This window comes from Adiantum capillus-veneris, chromosome 10 (assembly GCF_014529385.1).
Source record: "Adiantum capillus-veneris isolate H3 chromosome 10, ASM1452938v2, whole genome shotgun sequence".
In the NCBI taxonomy this organism is placed as follows: Eukaryota; Viridiplantae; Streptophyta; class Polypodiopsida; order Polypodiales; family Pteridaceae; genus Adiantum; species Adiantum capillus-veneris.
Window position 1 is genome coordinate 10351737 of NC_140940.1, and position 20100 is coordinate 10371836.

Consider the following 20100-nt stretch of genomic DNA (forward strand, 5'->3'; position numbering starts at 1 on the left):
TGTTGATATTGATACACAATGGCCTTTTAGTCCAGAGTGCACTTACAATCCTATTGTCCATGATGCATACATGTCAGTTGTTGCAGATTCACATGTGTGGTATTTTGACAGTGGTGCTACAAAGCACATTACCTCACATCGTGAATTGTTTACCTCTCTCGAGTCTACCCCTGATGGGAATTCCGTCACTTGTGCCAACAATGCCTCTTATCTGGTTCAGGGGGTGATAGCCGGTTTTCGGAAATCAAGAATTCAAAAAAAAGAAGGTTTATCTTTCCTCTGCCCGCAGCACGACAACACCACCAGAGGGCTCGACAATTCCCCGGTCAATCGGTGAGCCACGAATTCTCTCTCTTCCCCCCCCCCCCCCCCCCCCCCCGTCACAGGCCATGCAGCCCAGCTCTGAAGGCACCTCTAGCCATGGCGCATCACTGTCCACTCATTAGCCCCGGTTTTCAAAACCACGGCCGCAAGAGCCAACCCCAATCGGAGAGGAGCATAATACCGGAAAAACGATAAAAAAACGTTGGTTTTAACATTCACCACCCCCCTTCTATGCTTGCCCATAGCAGGACGCCACCAGTTTGGCCACACCCCCCTCCACATTATCACCAAAGGACAGAGGTCTCTCTCTCTCCTGGTCGGCTCCACCAACCCACCATCTCTCTCTTACCTTGCTTCTGTGTCACCTAGCCCAATGGGCGCATAAAACAAACTACCACCTTTTTTTTCTTCCACTAGCGGGCCGCCATGCTTTTACAAAAGTCTCCCTCTCTCTTTCATTAGTCACATTAGCTCTCTCTCTCCCTCTCTCTCTTACCCCTCCTCGCTCGTCCATACTCCTGCCCGATGGACTGCCATATCACCCTCCCCTCACACACTCTCTCGCCACCTCACCAACCCCCCTCTTGTTTGACATACGGTGGGCCGACCCTTCTCTCACACACCCTCCATACTCCCTCCCCTCACACTCACTCCTTCTCTCTCTCCCTACTCTTTCTCTCTCCTTTCTTCATCCTAACTCTCTCTCTCGCTCTCTGTGAGAACGGCCCCGCGAGCGCAACCATTCTCTCTCTCTCTCTCTCTCTCTCTCTCTCTCTCTCTCTCTCTCTCTCTCTCTCTCTCTCTCTCTCTCTCTCTCTCTCTCTCTCTCTCTCTCTCTCTCTCTCTCTCTCTCTCTCTCTCTCTCTCTCTCTCTCTCTCTTTCTCCCTCGCGCTCGTTGTGTCAAGCCTGCAGGCCATGCGGGCTTGACACAACGAGCTCTATACCGCAGGCCATGCGGTATAGAGCTCTCTCTCTCTCTCTCTCTCTCTCTCTCTCTCTCTCTCTCTCTCTCTCTCTCTCTCTCTCTCTCTCTCTCTCTCTCTCTCTCTCTCTCTCTCTCTCTCTGTGTCCGAAGGCGCAGTGAAAAAACACACTCTCTCTCTCTCTCTCTCTCTCTCTCTCTCTCTCTCTCTCTCTCTCTCTCTCTCTCTCTCTCTCTCTCTCTCTCTCTCAAATACACACACATCCCCTACCTCGCCACACCCCCACACACTCCCCGTCCCTCTCACACCCCCCCCTCACGAGCTCACATGCCAATGCCCCCTCCCCCCAGCCCACGTAGAAAAATAATATATATTATATATACATATATAATAAAAATACTCCCTCTCCCTTGTTCCCACACACGCGCTCTCCCGATACATACACACACTCACACCACCCCCACATACATACGCACACATACTCACAACACCCACACCCTCACACAATTACAAATAGCACATATATGCATTTACGCACTCGAACATACGCACCCATATATATATACGAGCACACACGCTTGCGCGCACGCACATATTCAAAAAGCACACTCACGTCATACGCACCCACCAAAAATAAAAATAAAAAAACAAAGGAATTGACATCATCGACAAAGAAGAAAGACGATCAAGTCGCGCGATGCCGACACCAAAACAAGAAAAGACGTCGAAGGCACGCCCCGACCGGCCCCGAAACTGGCGAAAACGCTTTACTGACGCACCAGCGAGGCCCGTCGTATATCGGCATCTCGTCCACGATGCATCTTTGCAGTAATATCCGTAGGTTATCATTATTTTTTCGTTTCAAGCCAAGAAAACCTGTAAATAACCCCAATTGTAAATTGTCACCTCTCTCTAGGTGATGGTCACAAAGGCCCACCTAGGAGTTTTTATTTTTTAAATTCCCCTAGGACAAAGCAAGGGTCAACCATCTGGGGCCGAATTACTTGCTTTTTCTGTCCTTATTAGGGCCCTAAACCTAATCAGATTACCCTAATCTAATGCACCCTGCACCTATAAAAAGGCACTGAGAGGTCACTATTGGGGGGTCAACACTTGGTAGCATTTTGGTGGGAGGCCTTGGCAACACTTGCATCAAGAGAGAGGGGACTTAGTGTAGCATTTTGGGAATTAGCACTATGTGAAGAAGCCATGTCTACACCTTGACTCCAATGGTCGCCACACACTCACGATAGTAGAAATCTCCATGTTTGTGAGTCACCTCTAGAGAACGCACTATAGGCTCACTATCTTGAAGGGGATCGGGGAGCACCACAGACGGAGAGTGAGCGAGAGGAGGAGACACACGACACACAGATATGGGTGGGGAGACTCAAAGAGTGAGCAGCCCCCTATACACTTATGCTATGTATAAGGTATACACGTCAGTGGGCGCCCAGACTCTGGGCGACCGGGCAAGGCACAGACGCCTATACCGCAACAACCTCCCACTTAAAGGCAACTGTCCCTTTAAGCAAGAGAACCTAGTCTAAAGACTACAAAAGGCGAGAGAAAACCACTCTCAACCGATGCCCATTGGCTGGCGGTGATCGTGTGCATCCGGTTGTCCTGCTCCCGTGTAAGTCCATACACCACCAGACGTACCGCACACGTACTGCAAGTATGTACGCAATACCTGCATATCTCCCTCGTGCACTATGCCATCATTAGTCAAGAAATGATTGAAGGGGATCGGGGAGCACCACAGACGGAGAGTGAGAGAGAGATAAGGAGACACACACACGATGTGGGTGGGGAGACTGTGAAGTGGCAGCTCCCCTTATACAGTATACTCACTATAAGTATAGGGTAACAGTGGGCGGGTGCCCATGACCTGGGCGACCGGTCAAGGCACATAGGCCTTAACCCCAACAACCTCCCACTTAAAGGCCAATGTGCCTTTAAGCAAGATCTACTAGTGTACAACTAATAGAAGGTGAGATATTCTCTCAACCTATGCCCACTGAATCTCGATGAGCTAGTGCATCCGGCTCTACTGATAGACAAACATCCCGCTGCGGAAGCCACACAGAGATAGCTCCAAGCTCTACAAAGAGTCTACAAGAGCTCATGCACTCCTGCAAGTGTCGGTCCAATACCTGCAAACCTCCCCTATGCTCTATGCGTAGATCAGTCATCGAACAACTAATCAACCCTGCTGCAAATGCTCCCACTACAGCTGCTATGTCGGGCCTCGAGATCAGCATCTCGTACATGAAGACACCGAACGTTGATGCAACCTTGGCAACCTCTGTGACCTCCAACTCTAAACTCAACTCATGGCAATCCTGTCCCCTATCATAGAGACCATGGCACTCTGACTCCGAGCTCTAGAGTGACTCCTCGTGCCCACCACAGATCACATGTGTACCAAGAGTATCCATCTGTCCTGAATCTGCATCAAGCTCTGGCATAAGCATATCAAGAAATGACTCCACAATAGCCGACATCTCAGCATCCATGTGAGTCATCTCTGTCATCACCTCTGATGACTTGTCCTGCTGTGACTCACTAGAGCTGTCCCACTCTACCTATGCATCCGTAGACGCAACCTACACAACAAGGTCACTGCTCTGCACTCCATGCAAAGCATCCTGCAACCCACAAGCAAAAGAGACTCGCCTACTCTCTCGCTCTCTACCTGGCTGCATATCACAGAGACAACACCGTCTCTCCCGTGATCCACATGCAATGGGTAACTTGTACCACTCTTGGCACCTCTCGCAATCACTAGCGAACCCAAATGCATCACAAAATCTCGCTCTCGTAGCGAAATCTGACATCCACAATCTCTAAGCTGACCAATCGAGATCAAACTCACTGTCAAATCTGGTACATAGCGCACATTTCGTAACAAGTAAGATGCACCACTCGGTAATGACAGTCTCACATCTCCTGCACCTGTTATCGCATGCACCGATCCATCGGTCAAACGTACACTGCCAAGCATCCCACTAGAATAGCTACAAAACCATTCACGATGCGACGTGACATGAAACATAGCATCTGCGTCTAGCAACCACTGCGAAGGGAGTGCACTATCCACATGTATAGCATCTCGTGCATAGCTCTAGGTAAAAGTGACATCCCCTTCACTAGTATACTCCGACACTACATCTGCCTCAACTGTCAAAGCAACTGAGTCCATGGCATCACTACATACATCTCTGAGACTGCCATGTCTCCTACGATGTCGCATACGACGAAAACAGCACCGTCTAACGTGTCCAGAATGACCACAATACCAACATGTCACCTGTCGGCGTGCTCGTGAATGTACATGTCTCACACGAGTCCGTGATGACTCAGATCTATCATACATATCATGTAATCTGTGCCAAAGTGCTCTCGAAGTAGTCTCATACATAACAAGAGCATATACAGATTCCGCAAGGTGCAAAGAGAGTGTAGATAGTGCCATCTCCTCGAGATCCTACCACTGATCGTCAGACATGTTTGAAGGTCTACCTGCATCACCACTCAATGGTCGATGCAACCCTCGATGTGTCAATGCATCAAGCATACACTCTCTCCATGCTGCAAAGTCTGACCCATCAAACATGTACATTTCGGAGAGATCATAATCTGAGCGATCACCTGTCTCTACCATGAGCACAATGTAGCAAACTAGAAAGCAAAACCACCTCACCAACAACACCTGGAAACTATCTACAAATATGGCCAGAAACACAATGTAAAATCTGTGAGACACACTCCAAAATAGAGCTCCCGCAATGTCAATACAAGCCTCGCCTGCTCTAGTATCACACTGCAATCTGTGAGCTAATCACCAAGCCCACACTATGCGGTATTGATACATACACATGCACAAATCTCCCACCTGCAGAGAACACCGCACGCAAATGCTGAGTGCAATCCGCAATCTCTACCTAGATCGGATAAATGATACGCATAAAACTCCTGGGAAAATTTCGCCAGAGTTTCGACGCACAATGGCTATCAACACAAAATAACCATTGTCCTGCAAGCTCAATACAATGAGCAATCAATGCGCATCAAACTACACTCAACATACATGCATAAGCTCTGCAAAACTATGGCAAACAATGCTCGAGATCACAAGACTCTCCCACACGAGAGCAAACCACTGTCTCAAGCAAAGAAAGATACACAACTCCTCACTCTTGCGAGAGTGGATACAAAAACACAAAACTGTGTCCAAACTGACAAAACTTGTCAAAGTGAGAGTAAGCACTCGATCACAAACTATGGCGAGAATGTGGGAAAAATCCGACAGAATCTCCCCTGAAAACTGAGCAAAAAACTCAAGTACAATCTCTACCATAAACCATAACACTACTCAATGCCAATGAGTAGAAATGCCAAAATGGCTCCACATTTTCACATACAATGGCAATCTGCACTCAACGTACATCAACGGAGTGACCGCGCATAAGCAAGCGCCAAAAGATTTGCAATCCGGAAACTTGATCAATGCGAAAACAATGCTCTCAAGAGAGCTCACCGGCACTTGAAAGTGCTCGCCAAAATGCATGTATAATGGGCATCAACCATGCACCATAACCATATGCAAACTATCCACAAAGACCATGAATCCAAGCACAAAATCACTGCCAAAGTATCCTGTGAAAATCAGTGAAAGAAGCTCCACCTGTGTGCTCCAAAAAACTGCATCTCTCAAGAGACCGCCTCGGTGGTGTGTAAACGCCTCCGTACTTCGTTGCCCAATTCTACCAAAAAACCCTCAAACCACAAGCTTAACACAATCTGCAATTGCATCTTCAGCTCAGAATTTATGCACTCAATATCAAGCATCTCCTGTGCTTCCAAAAGTGCATCAAACTCGCACACAATGCGACAACAGAAAATTTGGAATTTCTATATACAGTCAGTCTGAGCTGAATATAGCAAAACGGTGAGGAATTTGCAAAAAGTTTCTTCTGCAAAGTTTTAGACCACGTCGAAACGGAGAAAAAAGAATCTGAAAATAGTGCTGCTACGCACACAATTTTAGGGCAGCACCTTCACTTCCACACTCCTTTCTGAGCTTCCACAAGAGCATACATCACTCTCAACTCAGCTCATAAGCTCCCATTGCATTCTCACAGCAAGTCTTCCAAGCTTTCTTAATCTCTCCACCGTCGAGAGCGAGCGAGCTATCGCCTCGAAGCTCTCAAAGCCGTCGTGCTCTCCGCTATCGTCGTGACTGTGCACACACGCGCTCCCTCCGCACCTACGCTCTGATACCAATTGAAGGGGATCGGGGAGCACCACAGACGGAGAGTGAGCGAGAGGAGGAGACACACGACACACAGATATGGGTGGGGAGACTCAAAGAGTGAGCAGCCCCCTATACACTTATGCTATGTATAAGGTATACACGTCAGTGGGCGCCCAGACTCTGGGCGGCCAGGCAAGGCACAGACGCCTATACCCCAACATATCTCTCTCTATCTCTCTCTGTCACCATGGTTGCCACCTCGCCAAAGATAAGGTTGTTGTAAATATTGCATTAAATCAGTTTTCCCTCACACCTTGAGGGGTTTTCATCACCTGCGTCTCTCTCTCTCTCTCTCTCTCTCTCTCTCTCTCTCTCTCTCTCTCTCTCTCTCTCTCTCTCTCTCTCTCTCTCTCTCTCTCTCTCTCTCTCTCTCACAGTGTGTAGAGTTTGTGTTATTTCAAATCACCGTTGTCCACGTCCTAGCTGCTCAAAGCTAGGTGGTGCCCCCTATTCATCTCACCGTGGCCACCTCGGCGTGCATTCAGCTCCTGGCATTTTTGAGGCCGTCGGGGTTCGTGTCGCACTTTGCGCTCGTCATTTGGTGCCCCCACGAGGAGGGCTTCTTGGAAACCTTCAGTTTACATTGCTAAAGACAACGCACATCGTCGACCATGGACGAATGGATGAAATAATTCTCCAATTGGAGAATGGAGGAGGAAGAGACTCAAGAAGCACTGACCGCCTTCATCGAGGTGCTACTGCTAGGTTGTAGTGTCATCAATATCCAAGAGGTAAGCTCCCCATCTTGCATTGCTCGTGCTAATTGCAAATCAAGAGCATCAAGCGGGAGGACTATGAAATGTCTTCACTGTTGTCAACCAAAGCATTCTATCAATGAGTGCCGACAGAGGAAGTGAAGAAAGAACAGTGAGTCTTGCTTTTGGAAACCGCAACACTCTTACGTCAATCAAATTTTGTGTAGCACCAAGTGTTTTCTCTCTAATGGTCCAAGAAGAGTTGTCAACTATATCAACCCTATAAGTCCAAGACACAAAGCCTAAAGCATTTGGTGGACGCGAGCGGGCCTACGCTCTCCCTAGGTCTAGAGAGTTCAAGTAAAGTGCAACCACCCAAACGCCGTCGTCGCATGCAGAATGGAAAGCCAATTGAGGTAGACTCTTCTCGCCAAGTCTATTTTGAACCTAATGTAGAGGATTGAGAGGACTTCAACAGAAGGTAGAGGCATGTGGTGAAGGTGCCACCTTGTCAGCACTTAAGGTATGTAACTCTAGTAATCAGTTCTCTACACCCGACATGGATAATAACAATAGGCCATAAGTCTTTCCTTTTTGTTTCTTGCAACACATGCATGTAAACATATATATTGATATGAAGATATTCTACCAGCAAAAGATTGTTTTCCTATTCGGAGCAGAAATGCTTGATGAAATCCTGAGATCTCCACGTCCCATCATCTTATCCCTTCTTGATTACTACCACTCTTTTGACGTAAGCATCTTTATTCTGTTCTAGCTTTGCAATCCATTTTTATCATGTTTTAAGTCCATCCACCCAACCCTATAAAAAGCCGCTATGAGCCGCTAATGTCATTTGTGATTTTAAATTTTTTTAAAAAAATTTTATAACTTCCTGCTCATTGAGTTACTACCATGGCAAGTGTCTCTTTCCCCACATTCAATGGCAAAAAGGGAGAAGATATCACCATCGATTTTCTGGATGACTTTGCCATCGCCTGTGTGGTTTCCAACAAGGATGATGATGCCTCACGGCTACGAATTTTTCCTCTACTGATGAAAGTACATGCCAAGTCTTGGTACAATGCTTTGGTCCAAGCTACCAAGAATTCATGGGATGTACTACATGTTGCCTTTGTGATGAGGTTTGGTGGGGGCACAACCTCAAAAAAGTTATGGCAACTGCTGACAGAATTAAAACAGGGAGGTCTGCTAGAGTATGCCACGTATGAATCCAAGTTTGTGGATTTGTGGGAGAGATGGGTTGCCTCACTGAAGGAGGTGAAGGAGCACCTAATTTCTTGAAGAAGGACTGTTTCATTGTTGGCCTATGGTCGCCGCTTAAAGAGAAGGTGAAGGGGAGGTTCCCTGCAACGTATGAGTTGGCAGTGGAAGTAGCCGGCCTTAAAGATAAGAAGCTACACATGCAAGCAAGAGTCAACGAGTCAAAGGAATCAAGCTCAGTGGGACTAGCCCCAGTGACTGCAATAGCTACTCATAGAACCCAACCACAAGAGGCATCAGAAGAGCAGCAAGACCTGTTGAGTCACATCACTACTCAGCTTGAAAGTTTGTCCGTGCATCTGGTGTAGCAAGAGCATGCACCTATTAGAAATCCAGATCAAGGGAGAGGAAAACGAAGGCAAAACCAAGAATACCACTCCTACAATTGCGTGGAAGATAGCCATGGCATGTATTACTGCCCACATCCAAGAAGGCAGAACTTCAATAAAGGAGGAAGGCAGAATCAGATTTCTCCACCAAGGGCGAGGTCACCGCCGCCCAGGCAACCAATCATACCTATTCAAATCCCACCACCAGCCGTGCAACCACAGCCAGTCTCACCAATTCAAGTCCTATAGCCACCAATGCAACCACCGCCACAATCACCACTTACACTCATCCTACGCCCACCACCAATTGGCAGCCGCACACCAAGTGTCATTGGTCTTGCAAAAGAGGTCAAGATGAAGATAACAAAAGAAGGGTCAAGCACGAAGTTCGTTCAAAGGATTGAAGCAATGGAACAAAAGGTCAAAGAATCAAAAGATGCTACACCAATGAGGGAGGTAAGTCAAGAAAATCGTGTTACAAATGTTAGTACATCTCTAACCTTGGATAAAATAGACACCAAAGCGGTCAATCGATAGCATTGGGCAGTAAGGGTAAGAAGGTGTAAAGTGTTGATCAGGCCTTGTCAGAGTAAGAGGAATGCAAAGAGCATGGAAGACACAAGAGAAGAGGAAAACCAGCCTGCTAGCAAGGCTTTGCAGAAGAAGGACAACATATGAAGCAAAGGGGAGGGCTTTGAAAACAGAAGCCTTTGCACCAGCATGGACCAAGAATAGTGTAGCAAGCTAAAGGCATCCTACATCAAGGAAGTTTCACCAGGGAACCATAATGAAGAGTTAAGTATGAATGAAGGTTTGGAGCTGGATATTATTGCAAAGGCTTGGCAGCCGAGAAAGACTTTATTGTGTAGTGTCATAGACTTAGAGATGGGTAATGCCTCTAGTCTACTGAAAGGTGTTATAAACTTGGACATGGGTAATGCCTCCAATTTATGTGAGGGTGTTCACAGTAAGTTTGATGATCAACATGTTGCCAACCTTTTAAGGATGCATCAAACCTATGGCTATGGTTAACCACTAGAACATATAGAGGTAAGATCAGCATGGAGATAAAAGTTAAGGAGCCATGGATAGACAAAAGGCTGATAGAATGCAAGAATGAAGGCCTCATCCCCAATTTGGTGCAATTTTTCACAAATAGTGCATCCTCTCTTTGGAGAGAGGTGAGTGGATTACACTTGTATTTAAGCCGCAAGATATGTGGATTACTATCATCATCAGAAAAGACAGCTGACATGTTTGAGCACACCAAAGAGGAGCATGATATGCTTGCTGGCTTTTCCAGTCGCGGCAGTAAGCAAGATCTTGAAGACAAATGGAGCTCACCACACCAACAAGGCAGTCATATATGGTGGATTCTTGGCACACTCTTGGGAATCATAATTTTCAGTTTTGCCTTTGCAGGAGTCAGGATGCTCATTTCTCCTCTCGCTAATAGTGGTTACAAATTTGGACCCATTTGGCACGCAAATTTTATTGTTCAAACATTACAAATAATGATCCTATTCTTCACTTGGGATCTAGGAGGACACTGGCATAAAGTTCTAGAAGCCACGGGCTTCCCATTTAATCAGCCCACACTATTCCAAGGAACAGGCTATCATCCGGACCTATTACACATTCATGGATATCCCAGAAATCTCACCAATGGCCAAATGGGATGGCTAGTTCAGAAGGCAACTCGATATCGGCTTCTACACATCAGCTGAAGAAGAATCAGAAGTAGAGCTAGAGGCATGAATGCCTCTAGCCAAAAGGGGAGGGCTAATGATAGTCGGTTTTTGGAAATCAAGAAAAAAAAAAGAAGGTTTATCTTTCCTTTGCTCGAAGCACGGCAACACCACTGAAGGGCTCAACAATTCCCCGATCAATCGGTGAGCCATGAATTCTCTCTCTCTCTCTCTCTCTCTCTCTCTCTCTCTCTCTCTCTCTCTCTCTCTCTCTCTCTCTCTCTCTCTCTCTCTCTCTCTCTCTCTCTCTCTCTCTCTCTCTCTCTCTCTCTCTCTCTCTCTCTCTCTCTCTCTCTCTCTCTCTCTCTCTCTCTCCCCCCCCCCCCCACCACAGCCCATGCGGCCCAGCTCTGAAGGCACCCCTAGCCATGGCGCGTCACTGTCCACTCATTAGCCCTGGTTTTCAAAACCACGGCTGCAAGAACCAACCCCAATATCACGGAGGAGCACAATACCAAAAAATCGATAAAACACGTTGTTTTTAACATTCACCACCCCCCTTCTATGCTTGCCCACAGCGGTCCGCCACCAGTTTGGCCACACCCCCCCTCCATTATCACCAGAGGACAGAGGTCTCTCTCTCTCTCTCCTGCTTGGCTCCGCCAACCCACCATCTCTTTCTTACCTTGCTTCTATGTCACCTAGCCCAGTGGGCGCATAAAACAGACTGCCACCTTTTTTTTCTTTCACTGGCGGGCCGCCATGCTTTTACAAAAGTCTCCCTCTCTCTCTTTCATTATTCACATTATATATCTCTCTCTCCCTCTCTTTCTTACCCCTCCTTGCTCGTCCATACTCTTGCCCGATAGACCGCCATATCACCCTCCCCTCACACACTCTCTTGCCACCTCACCAACCCCCCCTCTTGCTTGACATACGACGGGCCAACCCTTCTCTCACACACCCTCCATACTCCTTCCCCTTCACACTACTCCCCCACCTCACACTTACTCCTTCTCTCTCTCTCTCTCCCTCCTTCGTCCTAACTCTCTATCTCGCTCTCTGTGAGAATGGCCCCGTGGGCGCAATCATTCTCTCTCTCTCTCTCTCTCTCTCTCTCTCTCTCTCTCTCTCTCTCTCTCTCTCTCTCTCTCTCTCTCTCTCTCTCTCTCTCTCTCTCTCTCTCTCTCTCTCATAAAACACACTCATACCACCCCATTCTCCACCCTCATCCCCCCTTCCCTGGCCCACTACTCCCTTACCCCATCCTCGTCTCTGTCGACCACACGCAACCGAGCCCGCTCTCTCTCTCTTTCTCCCTCGCGCTCGCTGTGTCAAGCCCGCAAGCCATGCGGCACAGAGCTCTCTCTCTCTCTCTCTCTCTCTCTCTCTCTCTCTCTCTCTCTCTCTCTCTCTCTCTCTCTCTCTCTCTCTCTCTCTATTCACACCCACATACACACACACCCCACACTACTCCCCCCATACCCCTCATCCCCTCAGCCATAAGGCTGCCATCTCTCTCTCTCTCTCTCTCTCTCTCTCTCTCTCTCTCTCTCTCTCTCTCTCTCTCTCTCTCTCTCTCTCTCTCTCTCTCTCTCGGAGTACAGAGTTTGTGTTATTTAAAATCACCGTTGTCTGCATCCTGGCAGATCAAAGCTAGGTGGTGCCTCCTGTTCATCTCACCGTGGCCAACTCGGTGTGCATTCGGCTCCTGGCATTTTTGAGGTCGTCGGGGTTCGTGTCACGCTTTGCGCTCATCAGGGATTGGAAAGATTGTGCTTACTGCTGCAAATGGAAATTCTTTCACACTTGTTGATGCACTTTATGTACCTAGGATCAAGAAGAATCCTTTGTCTGTATTTGCACTTGCTAGACTTAAAATTGTAGTCAAATTTGTGGACGACAGATGTACAGCTCATGATCTCAGTTTTGGTGAGATGAAATTGTTACATCTGGCCTTTTGTGCCGTGGGGTATATAAGCTCACTGTGTGACAAGTGTGGAAAAAAATTTGCAAATGCAATTGCAGATTCAAGGGTTGTGTCAGATGCAAAACTATGGCATGCATATTTTGAGCATCTGAATTTTGCAAGTTTGCTGCGTTTGCAGCAATCTGATATGGTTGCTTCTTTGTCCCCTCTTGGCGCACATGTCAAACATGTTTGTGAAGGCTGTATTTTGGGTAAAATGCAGAGTGCTAAGTTTCCAAAGGATGGGTCAGTTCGTGCTACATGCAAATTGCAACTTGTTTATAGTATGTTTGTGGGCTTATGCAAACTCTGTCCTTGAGAAATTACTTGTACTTTGTGATTTTCATTGATGAGTACTCCAGGCATGCATGGGTATATCCATTGAAAAAGCCTAATAGGAATTTACATTTGAACTTCCACCACTGAAAAGAAGCAACAAAGTGTCATAAATGTCCTGTGAGCTTACATTACTGTCTCTAGTACATGATAGCAAGGGCTGAACAGAACCTTCCACAAACACAACATCTCGTGAGACCAAGATACGCTTTGTTTGCAGATGATACAACCTATAACCTTTGCTTTCAGCACTATAACCAACGAAAATACATTTGACAACCTTATCATCCAATTTTTTGCGTTGTGTTTGTGGCACCATAGCATATGCCCAACAACCAAAAACACACATGCACTCAATAGAAGGCTTTCTATCATGCTATGCTTTATATGGAGTAATAGGCTAAAAAGATTTTGTAGGACACCTGTTAAGTACAGTGGCACACAAGATGGCCTCAAGACAAAACGAATGTGGCAAAGCTTGACTTTAAACCATACATTGTGCCATTTCCATAAGTGACCTGTTTTTCCTCTCAGCAACACCATTTTGCCGAGGCATATAAGGCACTGTACATTGGTGTTTTATCCTACAACTAGCCAGAAATGTATTAAATTCATGAGACATATGCTCCCCCCCTCGATCGGAAGGAGGGTGCCCATAGTACATTTTGAGACATTTTTAGCCATAGCCAATAATTGTTTGAGGCACATAAATACTTTGGACTTTCTTTTAAGCGGATATATCCATGAATGCCTAGAGTAATCATCAATAAAATTCAAGAAGTAAAGGTAATTTCCCAAGGACGGAGTTTGCATGGATCCACAAACATCACTATGCACAAGTTGCAACCTGCATGTGGCCCTAACTGAACCATCCTGTCAAAACTTAGAATGTTGCTCTTACCCAAAATATAGCCTTCACAGATATGTTTGACAGGTGCTTCAAGAGGCGACAAAGAAGCAACCATATCAGATTTTTGCAAAGGCATCAAACTGGCAAAATTCAGATGACCAGAACGTGCATGCTATTGGAATTAGGATTGCAAGAAAACACAGAGCTTGGAGAAGACAAAGGAAGCTCAAGGCACACAACAGAGAGTGTATTACTTAGTGTGAAATGGAAGATAGATATACTTAGAATGAATGGATATATATACAATGCATGGGGGGAAAAACCTCCTAAAGAGGGAAAAAATGCCTCAGCGGTCCTAAGTGTATTCACACACATCACTACCACATGTATATGGTAACAAATCTCCCCTGCAGTGATGCGGTCAACAAGAGTTGGCACGTGAGTAAAGGGAAGTGCCATGTCCTAAGGACATGATCAGTCCACAAAGGGGAGTAAGCCTAAAGCTTTGTGGAAAGCTTCAAACTTCTCACGAGACAATGCCTCTGTGAAAAGATCTGCAAGGTTGCCATGCGTTGGCACATATGCCAAGTTGATCTCTCCTGCTGAGATCCTCTCTCTGACATAGTGGTAATGCACCTCAATGTGCTTTGTGCGAGCATGAAAAATTGGGTTCCTCGCAACTGCCAATGTGCTCTGACTGTCAGTGTAGATAGTGTTGACAGTGTCCTATCCAACACCCAAATCATCCATATGGCGTCTGAGCCATACACACTCGACCGTAGTTGTGAAGACTGCTCTGTACTCAACCTCACAACTAGAAGTGGCCACAGTAGGTTTCTTCTTACTCAACCATGATATACATGAACTGCCAAGCATGAAACAAAAACCACTTGTAGACACTCGCGTGTCAAAACAACCAGCCCGAATCTGAGTCCGAAAAAAGCATGTAAGTTTGGCGGCAATGATCCCCCCTTGGGATAAAACAAGCCAAGATGTAAAGTGCCACTCAAGTAGCAAAAAATCCTCTTGACAGCCTGTCAATGCTTAGACCCCCGGGCTATGCATAAATATGCTGACCTGTGAGATTGCAAATTGAATACCCGGCCTCGTGTTATACACATGAATGAGGCAACCAACAACAGTTTGGTAAAGAGTGACATCAACGGGATCACCAGCATCATGTAGACTCAACTTCAAACTTGTTTTCATGGGAGTGGCAATATATTTGCAATCCTCAAGTCCAAACTTACATAGCAATGTCTCTATGTAACTTTTCTTACACAAGGCAATACCACCATCACACTGCTTAAATTGTATGCCCAAGTAAGGATGTCTTGAAATAAGCATTCAAATCAACCTTAAATTCAGCAATATGTGCCTCATTGGGACCTGTGATCAGCAAATCATCCACATAAAAAACAACAATAAGAAGTACATCGCCCTCACGCTTGACATACAATGTGCTTTTTGTTGGAATGTTATGAAAGCCTCGTTTGACCAAATGAGTGTCAGCTTTCTCGTACCAAGCACGAGGAGATTGCTTCAACCCATGCAAAGCCTTCTTATATCTGCACACTTTGTCCTCTTGTCCTTGCTTGACAAAACCGTGAGGCTACGTTACATAAACTTCCTCAAATATGTCACCAATCAAGAAAGCAGTAACAACGTCTGATTGATGTACATCCCAACCAAAATGAGCCTCCAATGCACATAGAAAACAAACAATAGTCATACGACAAATGGGAGAAAAAGTTTCTTTATACTCTATGCCTTTTTGCTGCGCATAGCCTTTTGCAACAAGTCGAGCCTTATGGTGATCAACCTCACCATGCGGCTTGCATTTCAACTTGTAAACCCACTTTGTACTAATGGCCTTTTTTCCAGGAGGCAAATCACATAACGTACATCTGTCATTTTCTATAAGTGCAAGCCTTAAAGATCTCCATTCCAAGCTCGGGAGCCCCCTCTTCTCCATCCCCAATTTCTTACTAAAAAAGTGTGTGTGTGTGTGTGTGTGTGTGTGTGTGTGAAAGAGAGATTTTTGTGTGTATGTCTACACACTATGAAGGCTGGCATAACATAGTTTTTCTTTGGAGCATCTCACGTGCAAGGCCATAAGCCTTGTTGGCTTAGCACACTTGTGTTAGGATGTTGACCCAGAGGTTGTGTGCTCAAAGGATGTGGCTCTATTTTGAGCAATGTGGGTGGACGCCAAACTTCATTGCATTCGATTTGTGAGCTCCAGAGTGGGTCCGTTGATTGTGGGTCACGCGACGGGCTCAAACCCCTTTGGCACAGCACCCGGACGTGAGCCCAGTTATCAAACAGATTTTTGGGGTGATCCCACAACCCCAATGCTCCATACCTTAAAGACCACTAAGCTCCTTTCTTAGGGACGCTTTCCACAATAGCAGCGGTAGTCAATCTATCCTAAGGGCCTACACCCACAAGCTCTACAGCAATCACCCAAGCAAGGAAATCTTTCTCAAATCTATCAAGAGTTTCATAGAGCCATTCAAAGCTTCACAAGGCCTCAATTTTCTTTTGGACTTCAAGGCTTCACCAAGCAATTAAAGAAGGAGAATATCTCTCTCGAGCTTCAAAGAAAAACCTTTTCACCCTTGTAATTCAAAGATAAAATTGTTGCAACCAATGTACAATCAGCAATGTATGTTTTACACCTATCATGCTTCGGGATAATTTTGTATGTGCTTGTATGGAGTCAAGGCACTGACCGTCTCCAAGTGCCATGGGGGAATTTGGGAATTTCACTTCAAGGGGAGGGAAAATCGTTAACAGCAACATTCGCATCCACATTAGTTTTTGCATCAGTGGTTTTTTGCGTTGCAGTTGTTTTTTCAATAAAGCTCAAGACAAAGCTACGGCGACATCGACATCATTGGCAGCAACAAGGTGTGGCTAGAAGATAAAGACCATGAAGCATTTGAATACAAAGCATTTAAGAAGATGAAGGTGCTCTTGGATTAGAGCGAAGCAGACATTTTTCAGGATTTGCTCTTGGATTAGAGCGTTCTTTTTGCTCCTGGATTGGAGTGTTATGTTGTTTGTCTCTTAGATTGATTCATTTTGTCTGTGTTCCTAGATTGGAGTGTTGTCTTTCTTCATCAAGTTGTAGCCCAAATCCCAAGGGAATGATTTTTTGTCATCCTTTGTGGATTTTTCATCCTTTGTGGATATGTATTGGCATCCTATGTGGATATTGTGTCATCCTTAGTGGATAAAGAATGTATTGTCCTAGTCCAAACCTCAAGGGGAGGATTGTAAGGTGTGAGCTTTGTCTTAGAGTCACTAAAGTATGAGTCAAGGAGAGAAAAGGTGGAATTATCCCACATGTAGTGATCCAAGGTTGTAGAACTACTTAAAGATCATTTCATGAATAAACAAATCCATTCCATGTTTGCATTACATCTCTCTTGTTTATGGTGAGCTTGTCATGGGTTAGCAAAATACTCAAGATCGTGTTTATGAGTCCAAGTTAATCTATCTTGGACTTCTTATTTGGAGTTAGTGAAGAAGAAGAAAGTTGTCTCTATTTGTGTGTGTGTGTGTGTGTGCGCGCGCACGCGCGCACTTGGAAGTGCTCAAGCTCTCTCCTCCACATTTTAACATGGGCAACACATAAAATATGAGTGGAGAAAATAATAAGGTGGCCGCATATTACCTTTGATGGTTGATGACATCTCTTTTGGAACCAAGAAAAACCTATAGGAAACTTGCTCCATCTTTGATAACATACTGAGGTGGAAAGCTTCTTTTGAAATGCTCATCCTCCATGCAACGTTTCTTAACAATAGGATGCACCGGGAAGTGGTAAAGGTCATCCCACGATCTGATCGTATGACCTTTGTGGCCTCCACACACTCTTCTAACAACCTTGTCCAAGACATTTGACGGATTGAAAATACGGCCAAAAAAGGGCATCCACACTTCTTAGAGGTGCGTAACCTTCGATGGTTATGACCCAATCTTCAAGCATTGGCCCATCGATAACACAAACAGTGAACTAAAAGTTTGGAGGCACATTGTTTGCTTAACCAATCTAGCTTTGTGTTTAATTACAATAATGTCCATAACTTTTTGAAAATCATCCTTCACCACAGAGTGTTCCTCAATACAACCTTTGAGCTTGTCAATGCTCTCTCACCTATCTTGTAAACCCAGACACGATGATGTCACAAAAAGGGAGCCTCCAACATTCTTGTGAACCTCATCCACATCCTAAACGATAGCACAACCACACATATCCAGCCATTTCTTCACATATGCAAGTGAGATTCCATGCTTCCTAATGTTAGTGCATTATGTAGATGCAATGGCTGCAACGGTTGCTTGCAAACCAAGATGTGCACTTGAATGGCATGACACAACGGTGCTCTCCCAATCTTCCACACAAGCAAGCCGCTTACCGTTGCTAAGTGCAAGACATATGGAGCCGTCCACTTCCATTACAATGTGAAGGGATTCTTTGATTCTTGTCCATTTCTTCAAGTCCAATATTCCTCTCCTATTCCCCCTTTTGAGAAGATCTATAATCATTGCTATCCCATCGTGGATGCATGCAATCATGAGGGTCTATGAGGCCCTATCAAAGGCAAAGCATCTATCAGTGGATGTGAAGCACCTCCAAACCAATCTTCCATCTCTTGGCTATCACTTTCGTCATCATCCTCTTTTGAAGCATCATTTCCATCCAAGTCCGAGCCACTAAGGGTGTAGTCCAGCTTCCATAGTCAATCATCTGAGATGGAGGAACTATCCAGTTTCGCATTCCATCTTAAAGATCTGGTTGTTCAGTCAAATCCCATAGCACCCTCGCCCCCTCATTTAATTGCATCCATGGCCATGTTCGTTGCGCCTTGAGTTTACTGGCCTGTGTAAAACTCTCCAACAGGGTTGGCAACCGATCCTCCCCAAGCACGTGAGGAGATGGAGGACGTGGGCCACTTGGGCATTCCATCTTAAAGGCCTGGCTACTTCTATGTTGAGAAAGCTTTCCTCTTAGCTTCCATGCGTGTCATTAACGCCTACTCGCCACCCCACCAGCACAACCTCATCATTCAAAACGTCTTATGTGGACCATTTTTGCCACGTATACCTAGCTAGAAATCCCAGTCAGCTAACTTCATGTTGATGCCACGTAGACCTGACGCCGCCCCTGCATTTTTCTCGGGTCTACATTTTTTTATAAACTATAAGGACAACCCGGCCCCTCCTACAAATCTCATTTGCTTTCATTCCCCAGCTTTCTGCCTTTGATCTCATCAAAGGGCTTTATTGAATATACATACCGCATAGTCTGAGAGGAAAACGCTTGGCTCCTTATGGAAGAAGTCTAATGATGATGGAGGCTAGATTGGAAGATTCTCTAGTCATGGCCATGTGGTCCATCTACTAGAGAAAACAATGGTCTTTTTGGGATTTCAAAATAGAATTCATGTTAGGGTAAAGATAGAGGATATTATGGTGCCCAAAACTTGCTACCGTTGGTGATTAGTGATCGCGATAGCCAAGCACGGAAATCTCAAACGGTCAATGCCTGCAAGGTGAATCGAACACACGACATGCCCATTGATAGACTACTACCCTAATCATGTGGGCATGTAGCTTTTGATAGCATCTAAGGCAAAACATACCCTTATACGGTAAACACAAACGAGAAAATGTAAACTTGGCCATCAAAGTAAACTTGGACAACATATGACGATGCACAACGTTACTCTTGGGCAATCGACGCCGTTTTGTGGGGTTTTTTTTTTGGGGGGGGGGGGGGGGGCTATGGGGGCCCAACAAGCATGTCACAAGAGCGAGAGAGCTTTACTCTTCGGCAATCGACGTCCAAATAGCGAGAGAGAACCCATGAATGGGGCTGGTCTACACCCCCACACACACACACACACACATCTATATATATATATATATATATATATATATATATATATATATATATATATATATATAAAGAGAGAGAGAGAGAGAGAGAGAGAGAGAGAGAGAGAGAGACTCCCTTAATCTACCTACCCTAAAAACATTCAATCCTTGATCAAGGGTGCAAAAGCCAGACCATCATTAGCCCCTCCCCCTAAGCTATAGGTATAGCCCAAGGTAGGGGATGTCGTCTCCTTCTCTGTCCTTTTTTTAGGTGGCTCAATTACTAGCTTTGGAACTAAGGCCTCAATCTAGTATGGTTTTGTGTAACTTTCCACTCGTATCTTGCAACCTATATCTACCATTGTCATACTTCTTCTTGGTGCATGTGTGACCAATTCCTATAACATGTAGGAGAGTGTGTATCCGAGTGAAACTTAAATGTGTCGATGTGCGTGTGTATATATGGCTTCTCAAAAGTAGCCATTTTTGCTA

General features: G+C 45.5%; 1 pseudogene; it reads left to right on the forward strand.

Annotated features, from left to right (window-relative positions):
* The first annotated feature begins 420 nt into the window (after positions 1 to 420).
* On the forward strand, positions 421 to 11109 carry LOC147448438 (uncharacterized; annotated as a pseudogene).
* The last annotated feature ends 8991 nt before the right edge of the window (positions 11110 to 20100 follow it).